At 42.3% G+C, this 16,172-nt stretch overlaps 1 long non-coding RNA gene across 2 annotated transcripts in view; it reads right to left on the bottom strand.

Annotated features, from left to right (window-relative positions):
- LOC131440753 (uncharacterized) overlaps nucleotides 1-16,172 on the bottom strand; it is a 158,742-nt gene that overhangs the window by 54,324 nt on the left and 88,246 nt on the right. The window lies entirely within an intron of this gene.

Consider the following 16,172-nt stretch of genomic DNA (forward strand, 5'->3'; position numbering starts at 1 on the left):
TTGTTGCACCAAATCACAATAAACCATCCCTCCCACTTAAAAATCAACCAGTCAAACTGGCTCCCTCGCACTCACTGGTTTACTTCCAGTTGTCTTGGATTATGCAGGGGTTAACACGCGTATACTGTACGTCAAATAAATTGACGTGACTATAAGGCAGTGGCGGCACATTTGGTGATATTGTAAAACAAACAAAATGACAGTCTGCTACATTAAGCATCTCCATCATTTCCCCACCGCCCCTGCCTACCAATGTCATGTACGTGTCCCAGTTTTGATGCCGCACAAGAGGAACATGGCTGTAAGCAACACAGACATGGACGGAGAGGTGTATGGGTAATGCAGCATGAGACTGTCTGTCGTATCACATGTGCAGGATGTAGCCTGCAGGAAGGAGGAGCAGGAGAAGAGGTGGAGGAAAAAAAAAAACGAGTGTAGCTCTGAGGAATCGCGGTCCCTGTCGCTTCACTTCTCCCGGGGGGGATGACTGTGTGCTCTCCCCATCCGCCTGAGGTGTGTGTTGAGTGGGGTATATGAGTGTGTGTTTGTGTAGGATGGGGGGGGTGGAGATGGGTACAGCCTTGTAAGAGCTGTAGGGCCCTGTAGAGACGGCGGCTTCTCTTGTTCCACAGACTCAGAGCCATGTGCTGTGCATGGCAGGCCTGGCCCTTCTGTGCCCAGCCTCAGGATGCTCCGGGAAGGAGGGAAGGTAGCATGGAGTGGGCAGGGGGACACTGGATTTTTTGGCGAGTAAGGGTTTTCGGGCTTATCCACACGGAAACAGAACTTTCAACTGTACAATCTTATTCTTTTTCTTCTTGAAAAGTTTTCCGTAAACACGGCATCGTTTCAAGAAATGTCTTCATACTGTGCATACCAAATATAAGGGCAAGAAAGAGTTGAGGCAATGACATCATTGTCCATTATCCTAAAGTTGTATACACGAAAATGCAAGAGTGGTATTTTGAGATTCTTTCACTCAGGAACCCGTTCTCCGACAGCTTTTTAGGGCTCCCAAAAGGCTGGTTCCGCGTGCATAAGAAGCCGAAACAATACAAAACTTACGCAGACTCTCCTAAACTCGTTCTTGTGTGTACGGGCCCATAATGCAGAGGGGAGCAGGGCAGGGCTGATAAACTCAACTTCATTTAGATCCAATTTGTTTAAATGAGAGTTAATTTTAGAGTGTAACTTAAAAGGTTTAATTACAAAACGCCACTTATCCATTTTATGTGCAAAGGAAGAGCTCAACTTTTTAAAAGCAGGAGCGTCCTCAAAAAGTGGAACTATTTCTATATAGTGTAGGTCTTCAGCTACCTCATAGTGTCCATAATCTGAGAATTTCACTTGTCACTTGTCTCAGTCACATTATTTAAAGTGTCAATCATTCTGAGCAGAAAGTGGTGGAATATCTAATTAGGTATCAAAAGACAAAGATAAGCTTGCATCGTGGGTGTCCCACGTCTCTGTTGTCTGGTTTTGTGCCACGGTATAGTGACACATCATTATACAGCACAGGGGAGATCCTTCAGCCTGTCTCATTATCATCAACAGAATATGTGCCTCCATTCGGCTTGACGACGTGCAGTGTTCCGACACGCGGACGCGACCTTTGGCTCATTAAGAGCAGAAGAGGTGCGAGGTGGAGATTTTTTGAGGAGAAAAAGAAAAGAAAAAGCTGTCCGTGTTTGAAAGACACGAGGTTCAGGGGCGGAGCCACTGATAAGACCACTTAACAGCTCACACATCATCACATAAACCTGGTCAGTTTGAAGCTCCTGGTTCTAAAGTGAGTTCCTAAACTCTAATGTGCCATCTGCAAAACATTGTCGCTACCTTCCTCTTTCCTTCTGAGACCCCGTTTCACATGTTCACGTCAAAAGATACTGGATCCTACACTGACAGCATCTTCTTATCACATCCTTCCAGTGTGGTAACGCCCATCATCGTTCAAATGCTACAGCACAAGTTTGCATGAGGGTTATGATTAATAAGTCACCGAGGCCAGGCTGAGACAATCATAACGACATCATCAGGGTCAGACAACGTGTCTCCGAGAACCCACAAACAACATCACGCAGCATGCTTTTGCAGGCCAAGTAACTCTCTCTCTCTCAGAGGATTGATCTTGTCAACACAGAAGATTCAAATGAAATGTTTTCGAACATTTAGGAGGGGTAATTGGCAGAGATTTAATATTCTATACCCCTAAGTATATGTTTGTGTAATCACTTCAAAATAAATAACCCTTTTGTTTTTCATGGCATTAGAATAAGCCTATGCACCATCATCTCGTGCCTCCGTCTTTCTGCAGCATCCTGAACAGACAAAACCAGTCATGCACTTTGGGTTTTGAAGCAGAACATTACAACACAAACAAAGACGGACGACGTACTTTGTTGCAATCTGCAGTTGCGCCATTAGATGTCGCTCATTCTTACACACTGGACCTTTAAAGTGTTCAAGAGCTACTGTGACTTCAGGGAAACCTAAAGCAGAAGCGACTGTGCAGCGGGGAAGACGCCGTGGCATAAACTCGGAAATCATTCAGTATTTGTAAGAACTATACATTAACCGCGTACACTGATGAAAAGTCAGTTCATCAGTGAATGATTTATTGGACTGGCTGTCATTAAAAATTGTGCATAATCTGTTTTAAATGCAGGCTATCAATTTGTTTTGTGCGAGCGCTTGTCACATCACGCAGAGAGGAATTCGACTCCTCAAACGGAGCAGTGAGGTAAAGTCCTCTTCTTGGACCGGCTTTCACTCCTCACTCCAAGATATTACGAGCTCGGCGCCAACAATACATTTTACGACCAGCATGGTAGCATGTATGCGCTTTCCACTACTGCCAGAAACACAGAGAGAAGCAAACGAGATACTAGAGAGACACAGAGAAGGAGGGGGTGGTCATAAATGCAGAGAGAGGAGACAACCCCATTGGCTCTGCTTTCATCAGATAGGTGGCACCGTTAACTAATCCCCAGGCTTAGCAGTGTGTCGCCCAGCACGGCACCCAGCCGGGTGTCACCGAGGCCACCCTGGCAGATCTGGCGGGCCATGTGGCTATCCCAGCATCCCCGGGGAGGTTCACAATCCCGCCATGTTGCATTTACCTTCTGTGCAGGTGGCCTCAGTGGCCCCCTCACTTCTAACGCCAGAGATAAAGCGGCAACTTATAAGCACTTTGGCAGCAAAAGTTTAAAAACTGTTTCCACTTTAAAACCCAGGAACAAAGCAGCTTGATGTTAGTAAACTGCACATCACATGCATTTTCCATCCCACTTTTGAATTCTTGGCATCCCTTGCAGAGCATAAAACCCTGAATGTGATTCTTATCTTGAAGTACAGACAGACAGGCGGCGAAACGATTTGGCTTTTGGAGCCTCAGAGTTCAAACTTTGCTGGGGTTACAGCCGGAGTGAAAGCTGCACTTTCCGCATGTTGGCAGCTCCAACTAACAAACTGTCAACTGCTGCTCCCTGTCTGTTGGTTCACTTGTAAACTCGTCGACTAATCTTGTATATCCCCCGCGTCAGATCTTTGTGTTTTTTTCTTTGACTATGACTATGTGCAAACGCGGCTGTGCGTCCATAAAGTTATACCAGAACACACTTTATTGAATATATACTGCGCTTGATGCTTTGCTTTACATCTACTGATCGGCATATATACAACTTCAACGTAACATCGGAGGCATTTATAGATTTCTTGCAGAAGAATAAATGAAAAGATGAAAGAAATTATGAAAATGGTAAACAATCTATCTTGGCTCACATTTAATTTAATGAGTACTTGTTTTAGGTTATTCATTCTCATCCCTTTACTCATAATAATCTGGGAGAGTTTTGATTTATTCTAACTTATTATTCATTTGATTATTCAATTATTTATTTGTTTATAGAAAAGACGTTCCATTGTGCATAATTGTTTTCAGAATCAATTTTAATTCCCATTTATTCATTAATTTTTAAGGGAATTAAATGTGTTACATTTTGTGGTGCGGCATGTACTGTACATATCATGGGTAAAAAAAAAAAAAGAACAGTTCATTATTTTATTCGTATTTGTGTATCATATTTTGTTCCATATAATCATTAACTAACCAACTGTGTGCGGTTACTAAAACCCCTTCTCCAGTTGGCCGACTGAATACTGCTGATCGAAGCAGTACGTCACTCTACTGTTGCTCCTCATTCTGCACTGTTTCCCCCGAAATGTAAACATTACACCTACACAATAGCCGTAATATTTCTGTACAGTAATCCTCAATCAACAGGCCCCACTCGGGGGAAACGGGGCCCCGTCTGTGTGTGTGTGTGTGTGTGTGGGTGCTGGCAGCAGGCCAGTTCCTTCCTCTGTACCAAACACTGAACCGAGTCAGTTGCTTAGTGGAAACAGACAAGCCAAATCGGTGCAGAGTGACCTATTTTGTTGCTGTGTGCCACTGGGAGTGTGTTTTCCCCTAAACTAACCCCTGCCTGCTCACTGCAGCTCGCTTCTCCTCTCTCCTTCTCCCTCTCTTTCCTCAGAATTGGGGGGGGGGGGCGCCACACCTACTGATGTGGTCCGAGCTATTCCCCTCTCTTCCCTTCTCGCTCTCCACCCCTCTTCAGAGGCACCTAATTATGAAAACCCTGACTCATTTACATGGCTATGTTTGATCTAAATTACACTCCAAACCACACCAAATTAGGATCATCTGTGAATGTAAAACACTTTTTTTCCTTTCTCTCTACCCCCCTCTCTTCCCCCCCCCAGTCTGTGTTCGTGCAGTGAGCTCTGCAGGGCACATGTTCAAATCATGAAGGGGGGATTTACAGTTTTTTAACGTTCTCTGGAGACCTGAGCCTCGTCCCACCCCGCCGACTGAGCGGGACTGGAGTCACCCACAATTATCCCAGGATCTGATCTGCACCCCCACCCATCCCATGCCCAAATTAGACCGAGCCTCCTCTGACTGATTCGACGTACAGGCAGCACATTAATTACAATATGCCAATGGCTGGCCCGGGCTAATTGCAGTCACTTATTATGCATTCATGTTCTCATAATGTACATCATCTTTCTGTGCTCCTCTGTCTTCTTCTGGCCTTGGCTGTTTGTTTTATTCCATTATCAACTCTCTGTTTCCACAAATATCTCAGAGCTGCGGCGGCGGCGACGCGCTGATGTCACACACGTGTGGTTTCACTGCATTTAAAGTCGCTGTATGTAACCTTTTTTTTTTTTTTTGCCACATTAAAAGGTTTCAGTTCAGTTGAGGGACTTCACATGAATGACAGTACACTGTGTCCACACCTCAACCTCCGAGCTTTGTGTCTCACACGTGTTTTTGGTATTGAACAGTTGCAACAGAGGCTCACACCCAGAAACACAGCACGATGACGTCAGTGTGAAATTCGCCCAGATAAGCATCATTACCCCGCTGCATATCGTAGCATGCATGGTTATAATAAAAATGTTTTCAGAAGTGGAACAAAACAAAGGATAGGTACAGATTAGGAGAGTAAATCTTTGGTATCACACTCAGTCAGCTCCATTAATGGATTTTTGCTGTTCTTCATCTTGTTATGAAATCAAGGGTTTAACTCTAAAATTGTCCGTCCATGTTTACTACTGTTCTACATTAGTGTGTACAGAAGACTTTTCTTGGACTGAAACAATTCTAAAAAAATCGATGAATCTAATGTGTAATCAGTTTAATATTTTTCAATAAAGGTTGATAAGGAATGTGGCCTTTAAATACTATAAAATCAGTAATTACGGCGACACATGAAAGCAGCAATTTTTCACCATTCTGAAATCTAAAAAAAAGACAAAGACACTAACAGAAACCTGGTGAACTGCTTCTTCCTGTTTCCCAAATTGGAAGCAGCTCGGATAAAAGGGTCTATCAGCTCGACTTTAGGATTTGCTTGCAGTTTTTTTGGGGGGGTGAGTGACAAGTGTTAACAGCAGACTTTAACCACATGAGGACAAAGGTGCATATGTAAAAATATACCTGTCTGTTGCCTCAAGGTGAAAGGTTGCAGACTGCACCCACCGAGTCGAGGTAGTTGCCTCTTGCTGCCATTTGGAGCCACCAGAGTACTGAGTCGCCTGGTGCAGCTTTTGACAAAAACGGTTGATTACTGAACTAAGATCAAACATCTCCCCACAGATCTTTGAACAGGCAGCCAAACTACGGAGAGGACTGCTATTCTGAGAAGTTTGTTTTCATGCCTTCTGTTGTGGTTTCACTGGGCGGGCGAGCTGTGCCTCGTTCCCCCAAATCCGCAGAGCCTGGATCCAATAAACCACAGTATCTGAGTGCGGCGCTGTGGTTGGCAGAGGCAGGACGCTTCAATCTACCTACTGTACCCCCTTCAATCTCCAGGCTGCAGCTGAGGTGCTTTTTCTCTTTCAACTCCAGTCCCCTGAAGACTTAATTCACAACAAATGTTTTACGCTTCGCTCCTTTGTCTTGATCTCAGAGAGCAGGAACATTCCTTGAAAACAGTGAACCTAGAAACTCAAAGCCCACAGGTAAACAGCAGCTTTGCTTAAGGACTGAAATGTCTTTGTGAAGTGAATGATGATGCATTTGTTGACACAAGTCGTCTTGATTTCAGCCACCGTACTGATTTTTTAAATTTGCTTGGAAACATGCGCATCAAGTGAATTGCTCCTGATAAAGTTCAAACGGGCTTTGACAGGGTTGTTGAGGTTAAAAAAATGAATGTAATACTGCAGCAAAGCTGCGCGTCTGTTTCGGTCCAAATGGAGCCACAATGTGATCAAACACATCAGTTCTCCTTTTCTGTCTTTTGTCATCTCTCCTCTTTGTTGCACGTTTTAGTTTATTTTCACATGCACTGCTTAAAAAACTAAGGTGGAATAAGAAAAAATAAAAAATAAATAAAAAAAGACTGATACAAACAGAGTATGGCAACGGAATCCAGAGGGGTTTATGAAAACATCTCACCACAAAAGAAGAAAAAAAAAAAAAAGAGGATTAAATTGCTGCTGTCATGGAAAATGCCTGTAACTGGTGTTTTTCTTTGGTGTACCTGAATTCTAACTTTCCATGGCTAATTAATAGGTTGAGAACGCTGTGACCCTTGGGGAGATTTAAACTCCGAAACTTTGAAAAATGCATTTAATGAACGAAAACAGAAGTGGCGTGACAGGGTCCGATGTTTATTTTATGATTGCAGCTGAATTAGATCAGATTGTGCGACATTAAGGACATGAGCGTATGTGTGCATGCGGCATGACACAAACAGGCAGCGTTCAGGTGGTGAGCTTATCGTAGATGCAGGGGGTATTATGGGCTGTATTTCTGTTGTTTTTGTTTTTTCAGCTTGTGTTATGTACACTTTGATTACCTTTCGTGTGTTAGCAGTTTCTGACTTTCTCTTAGGACTACCAAGTCTAATAAATCTCTGCATTAACAACATGCGGCACAGCTGTGCTGATGCATTCTGTCTATTATGTCGTGTTTTGTGTATTGACTGTGACAGACAGGCAGCCTGTTTGTATGAAACATTGACAAAATGCTACATTTTGAAACGCAACACTTCAGGATTGTGACAACTCTGTTTCATAATATGCGCTTTGTGCTTAATAAAAAATAGTGTACGACTATATTTGTGTTTCTATTGTTCAAAAAAGAAGGGTAGCCTAGCAACCTCAACTCCGAATCCAGTATGTTTTCACCACAGGAATGTGTACGGCTCCATCTCCCTAGTTCAAGCAGCATCAGTTTTCATCTCGTCTGTTTTCTCTTACTGCAGCGTGTACTGATCGAACCTCAGCCTCTAATTAACAGATAACTAGGGTGTGGACGTCCTAATTCCAGGCAAAGTTTTCTCACCAGCCACTTAGAAGATCTAAAAAACCCTGTAAGCTGAACCATATCCCCACACAAAACACCAGGAGAGAGGCCAGCTCCAAGTTTTATCACGCTGAATGCGACAGCTCTGATCTCTGATCCTACTTATTGTTATTTTTGCTGATAAAGTGGATCACATTTCCTGATGGTGGAAGAGAAAATGCAACAAAAGTTAAAACAGAGCCGCAACAAATGTGGGACAGAACAGCCTTTTTGGAATGAGAAAAAAGGGGGTCAGCACTTTAAATATTGAAGCGCTCGACACCTACACCAGCAGATTCTGACCTCTTTCCATCTCAATTAGAGACACAAGCCAAAATGTCAAAATGCCAGTTTAAAAGGCTCACATTATTAACCCGACTGACAAATAAGAGGGACTCAAAACGCATCCCTCTTAGCTGCTTTTTGATCTTCTGAGCTACGTTCAACGGCACTGAAGCTGGGACCATTTGTCATAGCCGGGGGCGCTGGGAACCGGCAAGATGGGGGCGCGCCATGAAAATCTGACTGTCAATGTGCCCTCCTCAATTTATTAAGTGGCCCTCAGAGCACAGAGCCAGGATTTTGACCCTGATAATACAAAGCCTAGGGGGGAAATGGCATAGAGAAGCAAGATCCACATCCTGTTGTGCTGCGGTCAAAATGAGATGCTAATTAATTACCATTGGCATCTTTAGCAATGCTTGTCAGCTCCTATTTGGTGTATCAATCTGTTGTGGGATCAAACTGAGGCATGCAAGGCCTTTGCTGGTTCCTGTAGCTGATGTAGTCCCCCCCCCCCCCCAGGTCACGTAACCAAATGCAGTGACTGTAACCCTGTGCTTAATAAGAAGAAGTTTAACTGCCCCACAGCACAAAATCACCATAATCAATCTGATCACATTATGAATCAATAGCAATGAATCAAGCAGCTGCTGAGATCTGTCGCTCCAGCCTCTGGTCTGTCTCAGAAAGTTGCCGGTTACCAGATGCTTCTGCGACGTCTGGAGACGTCAGATGAACTGTATCATGGGTAATGTAGGTGTTCACCCTGAAGCCTTAATCTACAGATTGAAGGATCATACAGATACTTTATGGCTAAAATTTGGTTGCTTTTGCATAGATTTGTCTAGGTTTCATTGACTAAATATTCATTTATCCTGTTGAGGGATTTTTTTTTTTAATAAAAAAACCCAACAACAATAAATTAATTGATTTAGTATCCAAAAGAAACGTGTGTAATACAGTATTTATCTTTTGTGAGACAGAAAATGAGGTTAATGCCCCGGAGGATACGCCCTCTGTGATGGCTTCCACTGCATATACAAAACCAAAATGAGGCAGAGAGAAAATGTACAAAATTAATCAAACAGGTTGACCAGGTTCCTGCTTCATCAAGAGGCCAACATCGGCAGCAACAGTCATTAACCAGAGATAATAAGCACAAGGTCAGGAGATTTCTGAATTATCTCCCCTTCTCCCCACTGTTCTGTCAGACTCCTATGAAGTTGTGTTCGAGAGCAGGCCCACGTTAATCAGTGGTTTAATTGCCACTTGCCTCAGAGTGTGTGGGGAATAAGGCCAATTTATCCAAGTCTCTCCTTCAGGAGGTTGCAGACAGGTTCTTGGAAAGAGAGAGGTCTGTCAGTGTGGATTACTGTCACAGGCAGGGGTCGGCTTTTACAGCATTAGAAGCAGTCAAACAGTGATTGTTTCAAGAAAGTAGAAGTCTCTATGTGTCAGGAGTTACATGTGCAACGTTTTGTTTTGTGCAAACAGAGTTATTCATAATTTCTCTAACTGATGTTGTGAAAACAAAAGGAAAGGTAGTTGCATCAGAAGGTTAGAGGTAGAAAAAGGGGAAATTAGTTCTGGATAAATACGGATAACGGCAGCGGGAACTCGAGCAGCACTGATGTGACTGGTTACAAGTTGTTGTTGCAACAGTAACGGTTTATGAAAGCTACATAGTAGCTATAGTAACCAGTCAGTGTTGGGCTGATGCCAGACGGCTGTGATGAAGTTGAGCAGATAAACATAAAATAACAAACAGATAACAAGCATTGCTCACACAGTACATCACTGAATGTATGTACATGTGTACATTCTCATCACACTGTTAGGCTCGAGTGTGTAAATGATGGGACAAATATTTCATAATGCTTAAAACGCTCTATTTTTAATTTGCAAAATCGTAAAATAAAGAAATTGTCCCTACAGTCAAAAAGGGAGTCTTTTTTTTTTGCTCATTTGAGGTCAGAATGTGCTGCATGTTGTGGAGCCCTTTCATGCCAATTTTGAGCCTTTAGTTAAATAAAAGTCTGGTCTGTTTAACCAGTGCGTTTTTAAGACGGGAGAAAACGGACTCAAAGTGTAAAAATACATGTTTGGTCCTTGAGGCTGGTTTAAATACAGTAGCTGTACTGATTTAGAGTGAAAACAAAAAATGTCTCTCTTCTGTCAGCGGGGAGACCGACGACTGAAAAGCACAGCTGAAGTGAAAGCGGTGTAGACGGCTTGTAAGACAGGATGTTGTGGAAGCAGCAGTGGCTGTAGCTGAAGCAGAATCAGTATGGTTCGCGGTGAACGGCGTTATTTGTCACAGTCGTCGTCTGAGCCTATTTGTGCCACTCTTCGCATAAACAGTTGTTTACTGTACGCGCCGACATTGTGTCCCTAATTTATCTCCAGTGGTAAATATGAAAATGAAAATAGTGTAAATATTTAATTACACTTCCTCGTGCCGTCGCTTCATATTTATCTCATTTACACAATGTCTGTGTAGAACAATGCTATTGGTTTAGCATCCCGTCCTAATATTATTACATTATCCAGTCAGTGCAAACTGTGCATCCCTTTAATAACTTCATGTCAACGTGATTAATGGACATTGCCTAATAAATTTCCTGTAATTAAGTGTCCACCTGCAGCTTGCCTGGAATCAATTACCTTTTTGTTTATGCAATTTCCTCGAGGTATTTAGTTATGTGCTTCCATTATGGAGTTGTAAGATAATATCTGCTTATTCTGCTAATTCCCGCGTTACCTTATGTGACATAGAGGGCTCAAGGCCTGGAGCAAAGAGGAGGGTAGAGCAGATGGATGGCAGTGAAAGCAGCGCTCATACTTCATGGCTTTAATGACTGATGTTTTGCTGTTTGGTCGAAGTTAATAGAAAGTCTGAATAACAATGCCGGTTCGTTTTACAGTCTGTCATCGCATTACGCAATCGCGGAGGCTAAACAGCTCTTCAGGATCAGAACACGTATTACGATGAACATCCAGTGCATGTTCAGAGAGATAAGAGATGATATTGATTATCAAATTATGGCCAGAGGGCTGCCAGTTAACATCTGAACACCAGATGGGAAACTGTGTTCCAACTTCACCATCAGAATTTGTTTAACTCTGTAAATGCAAAACAAACACGCACACACATGCACACACACACACACACACAATTGTTTTGGCTTCAGGTATTTCTAAAGGGGCATCCCCTAATTTTGCACATAAAGCTCAGAGGAGGGTTTTTTTTTCCCCTCCAAGTCTGAGAAAATAACTAGTAACTAGTGTGATGACAGAAGAAGTTTTTGGAGATCAGAGTTTTGAATAGAGAATCTAGATGTGATAATTAATGGGAAAGTTGGCTCTTAAGTTTTGGGAATTTCTGGACGCGCTGAGCTCACGATTTCTCAATCCGTCTTTTGCAAGACCGTCTTCTTTAAGAAAGTCAAAGCAACAAAAAGGCCACAATGGCTGCTGCTTGGTTTGTTCATGTGCAAATAAATGAGATGATTCATTCTCTTGCAGTACTTTGAGCTTGAATAAAAAAATCCTTAACACATTGTGAAAAAAACTGTTTGCCTCAAACACATTAGCTATACCGCACAGCAGCACGGCGGCTTAGTGGTTGGCGCTGGGAGTGGTTAGCACTGTTGCCTCACAGCAAGAAGGTTCTGGGTTCAATTCTCCCCATGTCTACGTGGGTTTCATCCGGGCTCTCCGGTTTCCTCCCACCATCAAAACAAGAATGACTGTTACGTCACCAGACTGCCAGCCAATGATTGGTCAGAGTGCCGTCAAGCCGAACAGTGCCGAACTGTAGATCAGTCAAAACTACTTAACAATCCTAAAAACATGGCTTAATCTCCAACAGCTACCAGGGAAATGTGTAAAATCTCCAGGAGTCTGGTGTATTTAGCGACTGCACAAACTCCGCCTCTGTATTTCAGTCAGACGGAGTCTGTGCTCCGGTCACGGGGGAAGCACTGAACAAATACAAACAACTGCTTTACAAGTCACTCATTTGTGTGTCGTGTGTATAACTGAGTCGCCGCGGTTTCACGCAGCTGTGCAGTGACGCACACGTTGAGTTGCTACTTTTTTTGTAGTAGAGATGCAACGTAAACTGTGCCGTGCCGAGGCGAGGGGAGGCGGGACCGTAGTGGAAAACCCTCCAATTTCAGTTGTATAATGACAATAAAGATCCTTTCCCATAATGAGAGCGAATCCCTCACCTAACTAATAATAAAAATAGCTCTGACAAAGCCACTTATTTACATGTTTACAGTAACCATCCCACCAAAGTGTTGCATTCAAACTGACAAGTGCATAAGGCAACAATCGATATTCACCGTCATACACCTCTGACGATATGAGCTTTCCTGACTGACTGCACCTAAAAGAAAGTGAATATTTACACAGCACAACCCGTTTGGCCGCATCAGACAGTCATGAAATCAAATGACTCATTAGTGCAACAAGGGTGACCTTTTCATAAGGGCGGTGACATGTGTGGAAGGTCACCGCGGTTAAATGGCACACCCCTGAGTGACTGTCAATCAAACGAATGCCACCGTGTTGCCTTCCTGTCATCATGCAGTAAATATTATGCAAGCACGCTGGGTAAAATGAACCGTCCACGGGTCTTGTGCGGTGCTGCTTGAGCGGATTCCAGATTACCTCAAAAAGAGCAGTTCTTTTGAAATGTCTGGATTTTAATAATGGTCAGCAGTGAATTTAAATGTACCCAACTTGTTGTTTAGGTGATTTAGTTCCCCGACCACCTGTAAAGACAGCAGTCGGGGGCGAAACGATTCAGGCAACGGCTCAATTTTCTGCCACTTTCTGAGGTATCCAGGTCTGACATTACTTTAGCCCCGCTTCAGGATTCATCAAAAGTAAGCGAAGGTGTGAGATTAGAAATGGTCTTTTTTCGCAGTTTAGCATTAGTGGCTTCATGCCCCGACAAGAAGAGACTACAGGCACTTGAGGTGAGTCTGTGCGGGAAATCAGTTTAGAAATTACTGTTGGTAGGAATAAGTGTGGCACGCATGAATGAGAAATAGATGTCAGTGTGCATTTCAGCAGCCAATCACTTGAGTACGGCTCTCCAGGAACACAAGTGAGAAGTGGACAAATAATTGGACTCCCTGTGTTCTGTTAAAATATGTGTATCGGTAAATGCAGCCAGGGAAGGTGTACTTCAGTCCGCAGAACACAGCAGATTTGATAAATGAGAAGGGAGGCACTTGTGGCTTTCAATCCAGTTTCTTCCCCCCCCAAAGGGAAGAAAAGGTTGCCGCAATTCATTCATCATACAGCACAGTATTTATCGCGTGTCAATCAGTGTCATAACTAAGTATACGACTCATTCGGATGCAGAGCACATGCAATTTATAATGGGGTGCAATCAGAAAATCTAATATGCAAAGAACACATGGAAAGACTTAACCAGCCAGAAGAATGGAAAGAGCACGTGCATCTACGAAATTATGAACCTAAATGTGTAGAATAAGCTCGTTATTAAGAGGGCAGCAAACACTGATGGCGTTTTTATTTTTTTGAAATTGACTCGTTGCCGTTTGCAGGAATGACCGCTGGGAAAATACAAGATTAATATAAGATTGCTAAGGTTTAAGAAAAAGTCAGTGTGTCTAATTAAGCACAAAAGTATTAAACTATATATATATGTATAATACTTTAGCAATTATTCCTCTGAAGTGAGAATGAGGATATTGAAGCTGGTTCTGCGTCAGTGTTGCTAAACAAGTCTAATACGTTCAGATTTGTGGTAAAAGACGTTTGCTTTTAATTCTGCACATTTGGGACAAAACTCCCGACCTAAAGAAACAGCCTACATATGTCACAGTATGTTCAGTAATTATGTTTTCCGGATTTCTCCGTGAAGTTAAAGAAAACCTGACACCCTTCAAGTCTGATAGGCAGCATTTAATTGGTTCAAATATAAGTGCCAGAAATAGAGTCAGTCGGCAGCGAGCATTACATAAGTGTAATTTAGTTTGTTCTGGGTCAGCGGGTCTCGGCTCTCCGACAGTGCCAACATTAAAAAATGTGACAATTCTTGTTAAACACAGTGTGAACAATGCAGATCAGCAAGCAGGACTCAGCCTGGAGGTTCGAGACAGTTTTTCTATCAGGGATCAACCAATTACACTTTATAATATTCTCTCCTATTAACAATGATGTTAAGCAGCAGTTTTACCTTTCACACGCCATTAAAACAGAGACAAACAGAACTGTGGGATGTTTTTGACTTTGCAATTTGAACACATTGTTTGAGCGGGGTGATAATGTTTTACAGACTATGTCTACATATTATGTATGACTTTTATTGATTACATTGTAATATATTTAATGTTTTTTTTTAGAAATCTGTATTCATTGTTACTTCATTTACATACTGTCATTTATAAAGTAATTAGTGTTGTGACTCTGACTCTTTAACACCTAAGCCTCAAAATGTCTGTTGTATGTTTTTTTGCTTATTTTAACCATAATAGGGCCAGAAAATGTCCAGCGCGTAAGTGCTTTTGCCCATTTTTCCAGAATAAGTTTCATAATCTGACAGTTACAATTGACTGCATGTTAAAATAGTGTATTAACAATTTAAAACAAAAAGTTTTATTTAAAAAAAAAATGATTTTGCATGTTGAATTTGAAATTTGAATAGAATAAAACATTTTTTAAAAGAAAAAAAAATTAGTTTTTGTCTCAATGTCCAAAAAACGGAAACTTATAGGTTGTTTTTTTCCCACTTTTTCCCTTTTTGGTGACAAAGACGCTGATTCACCAGCTTCCTGCAACAACGTGAGTGAAACTACCATAATAACCACACAATGGCTTTGACGTGCGACTTTTTCAGGTAGCACAAACGTCGAGCAATTATGGTAATGCAAAAGCGCACTTGCGCGAACACGTCGTCTGCGATACGCTCGTTGTTAAAGGGTTAAGGGGCATTTTTTTCATTATTAAGAGAAATTCTGTATTATTCAATGTAATCAGGGTTCTTATTTTTATTAGTAGTTTAAATTTTGAACTTAAATTCTAAATTTAACATAGACCAGTTGTATGAGATAATGACATTTCTGTATTCCACAGTTCTGGCTGTAGTTACTGATAGAAGATCGAAGGCAGTTTTTACTACAGTATAACGACATGTTTTAGACGAGTCACTGCCCGAGATTACTAATGAGTTGCAGCAGATTTTTTTTTTCTGAAATGTTTTTCTATCATATTATACTTATGTGCACATGTTTTTAATTATGAAGTAGTGATTCATTCATCAAACCTTTTGGAAAGGGCTGGTTTTTACCTGCTTTAAATGATCTGACGTGTGGAGCGAAACCTCGTGAAGAGGGGTCGCTGTTGCAGCAGCAGCAGCAAGCAGATTAATGCCCGCCATTTCGGAAAAACATGGTTCACAGTTATATAATGTTTGAGTGCCCACATATGTTTCATATATCATAGTGTGTTTGGCCTCAGAAAAAGCTATTTAAAGGAAAACTCCACACTGTACTACGACTCCCACATGTTATTTCTTTAATACCGTCCCTCCTCGGCTCTAATTAGTAAATGTGAGGCAGCCTGTCGTCGAGCCGAACAGCAGAGAGACGCACTGCGGTGATGATGTCATGTACAGACAGATCCTGGAGCTGCTCCTCAGACGGTGAATAATGGAACAACTGCTGGATGTGGGGACGTTTTCTGATTCACAGCTGGAAGCCGGACATTCAAATGAAACTCATTCGGATGAAACATCTCAGACAGAAACTCCCACAGAGTCAGTCGTGGATACCTCAGTGTCAGTGCGGCGACTCTTCAGCCTAAGCCTGGAAGCACTGGTTTTCACTTTAAGGGGATGGCGTCTCCGTTCGATAGTGTCTTAATGGAAACACTTCAATGGAGCTGACATTAAACTAAATTTGAACTTTCACTACACCTCATCATGCCGCCTTAAACCAGTGCTAAACTTTCTGCTTTCATAATTACGCACAGGTTTGCAAAGGACCAT

This window comes from Solea solea, chromosome 2, assembly GCF_958295425.1.
Source record: "Solea solea chromosome 2, fSolSol10.1, whole genome shotgun sequence".
NCBI lineage: Eukaryota > Metazoa > Chordata > Actinopteri > Pleuronectiformes > Soleidae > Solea > Solea solea.